Consider the following 10,495-nt stretch of genomic DNA (forward strand, 5'->3'; position numbering starts at 1 on the left):
TGGCTTGTCCTTTCAACAAATATTTCTTGAGCACAATAAGCCACTTGTGGAGGAAGCCACAGGTGAGTATTACATAGGTTTTGCCCCAGGAAGATTAAAATCTATTGGGATGAGTAAACATTCAAATGTAATAAAGGGAGCTACAAGTTACTCTCACAAGCAGTTTATATGGACAAAAGGTTAGTACCATGTTATGCCATCCCTCATGTTTTCTCAGCTTAGGTTTATTCTGAGATAAGTACTTGAATGCAAATAGTTGATTTGAGAAGCAACCTTAGAAAGCACTGGTAGGGAGATGAGGAAAGTGAAATAAGAAAGGGAAGGAAGCCAATACTGGCTGCATTAAATGAGCAGAAACTAGCATGGCGCCCTAGGCATAATCCCATTTGGAAATGCCCAGAGACTTCCCAGGACACACTTCTGACTCAACCCACTGGAGGGGCAAGGAAGACTGTTCTTTTCCCACCCATTCCTCCCATAACATTATTTAGGACTACTGCTGGTTACAGTAGATTCTGGACACATCTAAGCTACCCTGAGCATTGAACAAATACTTTCTGTGACCAGATCTCAGGGAGAAACTTGGATCTGGACTATAATGTCTATAGGTCCCTCTGTCCATGGGATTTTTCAGGCAAGATTACTAGAGTGGGTTGACATTTCCTTTTCCAGGGGATCTTTCTTTCTAGCCCCAAGATCGAACCTGTGTCTCCTGATTGCAAGTGAATTCTTTACCCCTGAGCCATCAGGGAAGTTGTAAACACATCTAGAAATGGTGAGTGCCAAGGGGATATTTGGGGAACAGTGACTGTGTTTACTTACTCCCTTAGCTATAGCTCATACATAGATTTAAACACATTGTAAGCATTTTGACAATACCAATTTATATAACAAATGTTATACATTCTGTTCTCTATTGTATTTTCAGTTCCTGAAACAAATAGAAAGAATATTATCTTTCTCTCTAATTCCTACTTCCATTTATTCCTCATTTGTTATTATACAAGCAACTGTTATAATGGCTTCTTGTTTTCTTGGCCTCCAGTGTGCACCTGGTTTAATCTGCCTTATATAATATTGCACCTTAGCATGCATGCAAGAATTTAGTGTTATCAGATTAATATCTTTATATCTTCCTTTATTAGTTCCAGTGGTTTTTTTCATGCCTATTAATGCATTCCTAATTTCTTAGGCTAATATCTGTAAACTAGATTAAGAAATTTTGGAATGCCCTAATAGGCATGGAATAAAAAACACTGGAGCTGTTTAATAAAGGAAGATAAGAAATGTTAATCTGATAATACTATATAAGGCAGAATGTCCATAAATGGAGAAAGAAATGACAACACATTCAAGTTTTCTTTCTGGGAAGTGCCATGGATAGAAGGAGCCTGTTGGCTTACAGTCCATGGGGCTGTACAGAGTTGGATGCGACTCAGCAACTAAATAATAGCAGTGACGATAAAGGCTGCATTTTGCATCCTACAGTATATTTGTATCCTTATTTTAGTCTTCACAACAATTTGTGAGTAGATATTTTTACTCACTTTTGGAGATAATATCTTAGTTTGTGATTCCCCCCCAAAGAATTCAAGTGAAGTTGTTATATCATACAGAGGCAACGACTTGGAATTTGAAGTCAAGCGTGCTGTTATCATTAATTTGCAATCCATTGATCTATTCCTTGGGCTTCTCTGTCCTTCTATATGCCAACAAGCCCAGCTCAGACTCCTTTGCTTGTGCTTGATGCTGGAAGGCCCCATGGGTTTGTAAGCACAGAATGCCACTGGAAGCAGGGCATCACTTCAGTGGTTGGATGTTCTCATGTGTGATTTAATATTTACTGTGTATCAGTTTGATAACTCAGGTGCAGGGTACATGCAAAGAGAATATTTCATGTCATATACACACATATATGTGAGCATGCATACACAGACACACCAAAAATATATAAAATGAGACTTTCTGTCTCAATATTAGTTTATCTCTATCTCACCATAAAATCCACACTTTAGCAGTAGGTTCAAGACCATATTAACTTGCTAAGGAGATGGGCAAGAACTTATCTGTTTTACTGCTATAATCTGACCATCTGTCTCCAGCTTGTCAGAGAAGTTGGAAAACCCAGGGGTAAGTTGGGAATTAAAGCAAGTGTTTCTTTGACAAGAGCTATGCTGAGTCCCAGCTCCCAAAGGGGACTAGGGTAGGATGGTAGTCTTCTGACCTTAATCTTAGTGACAGAATCTTCAAAAAGATAACTCAGCAAGTTTGATTGTCTTCTCAGCGGTGTGGTGACACACAGGATGAGGGTCAGACTCACAAGTGAGAATTTTAAAGGGCAAAAGGCTGTAGCTAAAGCTGCCTGCTGGGCAGCTAAATGAAAAGCAGGGTATAATTGAAAATAACTGCACTCCCACTGATGGTAGATCAAAGGGGCATAGTTCCTGCACTACTACATAAAAGAAATTTGGCCAGATTTGGTTTACATACTGCAAAGAGGAGAGATAAATGGAGGGGCAAGTGGACTTTAGCAGAAAGCAGTTGTGGGAGCGGGGGGCATTGCCAAATGCTTAGGGAATGAGGGAGGAATCTTGAATGTCTAGAGAGAGGAAATATATTGCATGTGTCAAGGGAAGTAGAGAAGAGAAAGCCTCATGATGACAGAATTTCTTGAGTAACCCATAGAAGCATCTCTAAGAGAGAGAGAGAATCTATTTTAAGTTTTCAGCCAGAGAAAGCATGTCAAACTGGTTCAGGTAGGTAAAATATAGAGAATCTGCACATTTTTTTTCCTACTATAGGCAGTCACTCCCAAAGGGAGGAGAGAAGTTTGAGTTTTAAACAAAAGCTTAGAAGATTTATCAATGTTATTGTTACAATGCCCTAGATAGAATGACCACTAACCTTACACACTTTTTTGATGAAATCGTTTGTAGAACCTTTTATTTTCTAAAGTGAGCAAAATCAGAGATCAAGTTCTAGTGGACAGATTGAAGACATATTCTCTTGTAACCATGAAACACATGCACATTTGACATCAGTAGGTTCTTAAGAAAAACAGTCCATTGTACATTAAGATAAGTTTCCTAAATTTATTTGAGCATTACACAATGAAGCCAAACTAGCCTGAAAGATTATACTTCTTGATATTTAATGGCATGTAAAATAAGTTGAGAAAACTTTTAAAGTTTCTCCTTTTTAAACAATGTTTCTAGAGGAGAAGATTTTATTGTATTAATGACACTAATTTAATCTACTTACCAGATAAATACATATTATTTTAGCATTAACGGCTAAACTACATGGGAAAAAAGTACATCTGAATATGGAGTATAAATTTGATTTCAAAATATTGAGGCAAATTTCTTTCTATTCATTTCATGTTTAACAAAACCCATAGCAAATTCAACCCAATGGATCACAGATATGACCATATGTTACATTTAAACAAAGGCTGAAAATCTCTGACCTAAAAGTAAAAACTTTAAAGATCAACACAAAAGCAAAACTGATCAATGAATGAGTGAAGGCCCTAAGCAGGTTTGAGGAAAAGGGGGCCTAGAGATCACATTGCCTGAAGGAAAATAAAATGACTTATCATTTATACATTTTTTAAAAGGCTTCTCCAAATAGAACTACACAAAATTAAAGCAAAAATGAGAAAAGAACAATCATCTTGTAAGATAGTGGATAAAGGCACAGAAAACAAAATATTAAAAAATACTGAAATTGACAATTATGGTTTAAAGTGTCACTTAGAGACTTTTTTATTGATTTATTTTTTAATTATTTATTTTTATTGAAGGATAATTGCTTTACAGAATTTTTCTGTTTTCTGTCAAACCTCAACATTTTAATGCATTTTAATATAAGTTTTTAAGCCAGAATTTTGTACATCATAGAAAATTTAAATACATGACACTCCACACACATAATCAAGAAATATTCTCACTACCAGCAGCAATACTTGAATATAACCACCACTCTCATTTTCTTGCCCTCAGAATCATATCAATGGATTACAGTTCCCTGGATAGGTTTTCCAATCAGACTTAAACATCTTATGGTCCTTGAGTTTATCGATGCCTGCTTACTCTTGTACTTTTTCCCTTTTTTGGCTATGCAATCTGTAGATATTCCTTCCAAATGTATCCATTTTAAATACAGCCATGAGGGAAGCAACAGTACACAAGAGAATTGTATAAGAGTTCATTATGAAACAAATTGAGGTATATTCAAGTATACAGTAAAAGCAGATGAGATCTGAGAATTCATGCGATCAATGTGACCATAACTTCTTTTGTCACTAACAAGATATTTGTCACATGACTTCAGGATCTGTTATGAACTGAGACATTAAGAGAAATATGCTGTATGGTGAGAAGCGGTTGTCCTTTTGGTAAACGATTCCCATCACTTTTTAATGATAAGGGAAATGTTGTTAAGGGTGAAATGTCTGGGTCATTTTCTAAAAAACTTCAGAATGGAGGAGGGTAACTTAAGCAAGAATGTTCCACCTACCTCTTGCTACAATTACTGTAATTTTTCTGCTAAGAAGAAAATGGGCACTTTTGAAAGAATGGATGCTCCCATGCCTAGGGCTTGTCATATCTGAAATATATTGTCAAACTTGAAAACAAAGAAATTATCAAAGATTACTAGAGATATGTCAGAAGGGTTCAAGAGTATAGAGAGTCATACACTGACAAAATATATAACAAATGAAGCATCAATAAAAGCAATTATCAAGTGAATTGAAAACATGAAATTTCACATGTGTAAGTTTGTGATGATCATGGGAGAAATTGACACTTTTGGAGGATTCTAGGAAAAGCAAGTCTTGTTTTATAAACTGATGAATCAAGAGAAAAAAGTCAGCATTAACAATATAAACAATGTGTATGTAACAGTAGTGTAGTAAAAATTGGAAACATTAAGAGAAATAGTTTAGTAGGTAGGCAAAAGCTAGATCTTGAAAGATACTGCAAGGCATAATAAGTACTTTGTACTTTATTCTAATTGCAACAGAAAGCCACAGAGTCTTTGAAGCTGATTAATGATATAAATAACAATAAAATAGTGTTATTAAAATTTTAAAAAAGAACATGAAAGAAAAGGATATCTCATTATCTGAAAAGGGACACAGATGTTGGCATTCTGCCAACAGTGAGAATACTGTCCCTGTCACTAGAGAATTAAATTTGATAAAGGAATGGAGCATAATCCTGGGCAATATAAAATGCTCTGTTGTGACTTCATAAAATACATTTTAGTGACACAAATCAGCATGGTTGTGTTATTCCCTGGGGATTTCGGATGGAAGTCCATGTCAGGTTAAACTTAGAATTAATTCAGACTTGGTATTTCCAGGTGGATATGGCAGGAGAAGAAGATGTAACAAATTTAAGAGCTTTAGAGGAGAGTGAGTGTGGCACTGAGCCATAAACTCTAAACGAGTTAGGGGGAGGTGAGGACATGAGCGAAAATTCTTAAGTGGACTGGAGGTCTTGAGAAGACTGAAGAAATGTTGAAGTGAGAATACTTGAGTAAATGAGTGATAATAAAATAATTTGGTGAATAAATGTAGAGCAGAATACAAAAAATTATAGATTTGACAGGTGCTATCATTTTTGATGATGAAAAGTGCAACATGAGCATGTAAGTACTTGTTTAGGGTGGAACAGAGGAAACGTTAACTGATATCAACTATTTTAAGAAACTAAGGGACCAGAAATGGACCATTTACTATGTTAAATTGAATGCTGAAATGCTGAGGTTGATAATAGTAATAGTAGGTAAGGAAGAACAGTTAGATTTCTGGTAGCTGTGGTTCAATCAGACAAGTGTAAGAGAAATTTATAGAACCAAAGAGAATAAAGTTCCAGGTAGGAGTTTAGGTGAATTGATTGGAAAATGATTCCTAAGGAAAAATAGGAAAAAAATTATAATCAGAGAGTAAATGAGTTTAAACCACTTAACTTCATTTAATCTCAAGTTTTTCATAAATAGAGCAAGAGCAATAGGAAAAAGTGTTGAGTATGATAATGGTCTTAATTTCTAGTAAATGTCAAGAAGGTATTTATGCTTTCATAGATCTATGCCCTAGACAGATATGTGTTTAGCCAACTACTTTGCCTCATTTTTAGTTTGAAATAACTCACAAACTTTGAGGAATGATAAGGAAAGATATATAGTTACATAAAACTTTTTTAGTTGATGTGGAGTGTTTAGGCTTAACCAATTTCTTAAATATTGAGGCAGTTTATTATGTGCTTGTGATTGAGTCAGAATGATAGCCATCAGGCACACAAATGGAATTGTTATTATCATAAATGACATGAATTACGTGCTGCTGCTGCTAAGTCGCTTCAGTCGTGTCCAACTCTGTGTGACCCCATAGACGGCAGCCCACCAGGCTCCCCTGTCCCTGGGATTCTCCAGGCAAGAACACTGGAGACGGTTGCCATTTCCTTTTCTAATACATGAAAGTGAAAAGTGAGAGTGAAGTCGCTCAGTCGTGTCCGACTCTTTGCGACCCCATGGACTGCAGCCTACCAGGCTCTGCTGTCCACGGGATTTTCCAGGCAAGAGTACTTGAGTGGGTTGCCTTTGCCTTCTCCAGAATCACATGCTATTTGTTTTCAAATGTTAGATAAGTCTTACATTTCTGGGATAAAGTTCACTTGGTCATGATGTGTTATTCATAAATGATAAGATTCAACTTGAGAACATTTCATTTAGACTTTGCATCTGTGTTCATAAAGGTATTAGTCTGCAGTTTTATTTTATTATTTTTTATTTTTTAAATTTTATTTATTTATTAATTAGTCCAAATTACCAATGTTATTTTTCACAGAACTGGAACAAAAATTTTCCCAATTTTTATGGAAACACAAAAAAACTTGAATAGCCAAAGCAATCTAGAGAAAGAAAAATGGAGCTGGAAGAATCAACTTCCCTGACTTCAGACTATACTACAAAGTTACAGTCATCAAGATAGTGTGATACTGGCACAAAAACAGAAATATAGACCAATGGAACAAGATAGAAAGTCCAGAGATAAGCCCATCCACCTGTGGCACCTTATCTTTGATAAAAGAAGAAAGAATGTATAATGGAGAAAAGACAGCCTCTTTATTAAGTGATGCTGAGAAAACTGGACCACTACCTGTAAAAGAATGAAATTAGAACTCTTCCTAACACTACACACACACACACACAATTGGATTAAAGACTCAAGTGTAAGGCCAGCAACTATAAAGCTCTTAGAAGAAAACATAGGAAGTATACACTCTGACACTAATCTCAACAAGATTCTCTCTGATCCACCTCCTAGATTAATGGAAATGGTAACAGTTTTCTTTTCTTGTAATTGTTTTGTCAGGTAATAGTTTCAGGGTAATGGTTACTTCATTACCCTGGGAAATAAAGTTTTTGTGGCTCAGCTGGTATAGAATCTGCCTACAATGAGGGAGACCTGGTTTCGATCCCTGGGTTGGGAAGCTCCTCTGGAGACAGGAAAGGCTACCCACTCTAGTATTCTGGCCTGGAGAATTCCATAGACTGTGTAGTCCATAGAGTGGCAAAAAGTTGGAAATGACTGAGCCACTTTCACTCAGAATGAGTTAAAAGTCCTTCTTCTCCTTGTAACTTCTGGAAGAGATAAAGTCGAAATTATTTTTCCAAATGGTTGGTAGTTACCAGAAAATACATCTGAGTCTAGGGTTTTCTTAGGGATAAGGTTTTTAACTACATATTCAATTTATTTAAAAGAGATGGAGTTATTTGGGTTGCATATTCCTTGGGCACACCTGAATAATCCAAAATAACTTTCCCACTACAAAATTCTTTAACCTAATTACACATGCAAAGTCCTTTTCATCATGTAAAGTAATGTTTCTCACTGTTCTAGAATAAGACCATGAACATACTTACAGGAAGAGGAATATTATTTTGCCTATCACACTTTGGCATGATGTATTGTCTGAAATCTATGTTGCCTAATATTTACATAGCTTTCTTTTGCTTAGTATACATATGACTTATCTTTTTCATCCTTTCATTTTTTATCATTTGTGTATTGAAAGTTTGCTTCATATAGGCAGCGTATAGTTGATTATTGCTTTTTTATGCAATCTGGCAATCTTTGCATTTTATTTGGGGGTATTTACAATATTTACATTAATACAAATACCTTTAGAGTTAGTTTTTTTTAAAGATATAAATATTTTCTTTATTAATGACTCCAACCATATTTCTTTAGATACAGGAGTTTTGAATGCAAATACATAGAGAAATAAGTTTAGATTGCATTATCCTGCAAGTCATTACCAGTAACATACTGCAAAGCAAAACAGCTTGGAAAAGAGGGGGAGGGAAAGGGGAGTGAGGGAAGGAAGATAAAGAAAAGGAATTAAGTTGATCAAGTGGAATAGTTTTTTTTTTTTTTTTTTTTAATTTTTGGGAACCATGAAGTCCTTGCAAGCACAGCTTGCTTTTGCAGATTACTTTCCAAACATGTACAAAATGGAACCAAAGCAGAGAATCCCTTAAGAACCTGAAGAGGTACAACAATAAAAGCTACGGTTATCCCGTAGCAAGTATTCTAGCCTTCAGTTGCCAACCGTTTCCTCTTCCTGTTCCCAAAAGTACGTCTTCCCCGTGATTGTTTTCATTTCCTTTTTCTTGGCATCTGGGCGTGCACAGTTCAGCTCCTTGAGGAAGTCGGATGTTTTCACCTGCATACGTGTGTGAATATAGGGCTTTGAGCACTTGATGTGGTAGTGCAGATAGTCTGGGAACGTGTGGATCAGGTTGATGGTGTTGTCTTGATGAGCACTGGCATTGGATTGGCGAGGTAACAGCACGAAGGTAATGTAGCCGATGTTGTGGCCCACAGTGGCATCGGGATCTTTCAGCTCTAGGAGAGGTTCCCCCGTGTGGCTGAAGTGGACCTGTTGGGCTATGTGGCTGGCTCTGCCCTGCATGAACACCTTTCCAATGACCACATCATCCATCATCCTTAAACACTGTGTTGAAGACTACTGTGACTTTGCCCTTTTTTGACTCAAACATACATGGTCTCATCATCCCTATAATGGATAACTGCCCTGTTCTCTCCTTTCTTGCCCTCTTTTTGGAACTGGAAGTATTTCTCAAAGACAGAGGCAAAACAGTTTTGTTCCAACATGCCAGCCTGATGCACAATGGCATCCTTGGATGCAGGCAGATTTTCAAGGTGATATAGCAAAGACACATTGTATCCTGATTCTGGATTTACTAAGTAACTTCTCTATACCCTCTTTAATAACTCATCAGCACCATGTGCATAAAGTTCCTTGTAGAATTTCAAAGAAAAACTGACCATCACTTTTATTTTGTCTCCATTAGGATTTGAAATATTGTTGAGACTGGCTCAACAAGCAGGGTTTCTGAAAGTGCCATATGGTGAGAGAATGAGAAACAAGACACAAGAATTCAGTGAAAAGCGAGGATAAGAGGACCAACACCACTCCAAGGTGAAGGTGCCAAAACTGAATCCAAGCCAGCTTAATTATACTTTGAGCCATAAAGGAAAGAATATGTGGGGAGTTAAGCTATAACTCATGTGGCCTTTAGGGCCACAGAACAAATTGATCATTAACCATTGAGTAATTAAGAAACAATAATCAATGACAAATCAGTAACTCAGACTAATATTTTTATCTATAGATTTTCTACCAGATACATAAAACATGTGACTCTGAGACGCCAGTTGAGAAACAGTCTGGGGTCAGTTTTCCAACCCCAGTATCATATCTTATTTTCAAGACTATGAACTGTTCCCTCTGGACTTGTTCCAAGAGTCTCATGCCTTATAGCATCCAGTTTATCAATAATTATAAATTTCTTTTGCAGCCCTTGCTGGGGCCTGCTTTTCTTTTATTCTTCCTATCTCCTACAAAATATGATAGAGGACTCCATCAAAATCTGCAAAAGTTACTTGTGCAGCTTCTGGTTTGTTCCCGGTTCCCGTTCCCGGCGGCTGCGTTCTCAAACTTGAGCGTCAGCGTCTCCTCAATGATGTGGTTGCTCACCTCCAGCAGGATCATGGTGGCCGCTGGCCCCTGAAACTTGAAACTGCCTGGCAAGAAGCCACCGTCACTGCTGCCTCATGGACAAGCTTGGTCCCCACTGAGCCCCTGGCTCTAGCCGGCCACTTCCAAGAGTTAGGTTTAAATCTACAATTACTTGTCCCTTCTTTTATTTGCTCTTTGTCTGTTCTTGCATTTTTAAATTGAGTATATTTTTTCTGTTTTTATTTTTTATATTTTTTTGCTTATTGACTAAAATTATTATTATTTTTTAATTTAGTGGTTCCTTCAGGATTTACAGCATACATCTTTAACTTATCACAATCTATCTTTAAGTGTTAATATACCTCTTTACACATAATGCATAAGAATACCTGCAATAGTATGCTTCTTTACCTGTCTTTGTGTTATCTACCTTAAAC

General features: G+C 36.6%; 1 pseudogene; it reads right to left on the reverse strand.

Moving 5' to 3' along the window:
- Positions 1 to 8,612: 8,612 nt before the first annotated feature.
- On the reverse strand, positions 8,613 to 10,091 carry LOC120856562 (annotated as a pseudogene).
- Between the last annotated feature and the right edge of the window lie 404 nt (positions 10,092 to 10,495).

The sequence above is a fragment of the Oryx dammah genome, unplaced genomic scaffold (genome assembly GCF_014754425.2).
Source record: "Oryx dammah isolate SB20612 unplaced genomic scaffold, SCBI_Odam_1.1 HiC_scaffold_28, whole genome shotgun sequence".
NCBI classification, from domain to species: Eukaryota; Metazoa; Chordata; class Mammalia; order Artiodactyla; family Bovidae; genus Oryx; species Oryx dammah.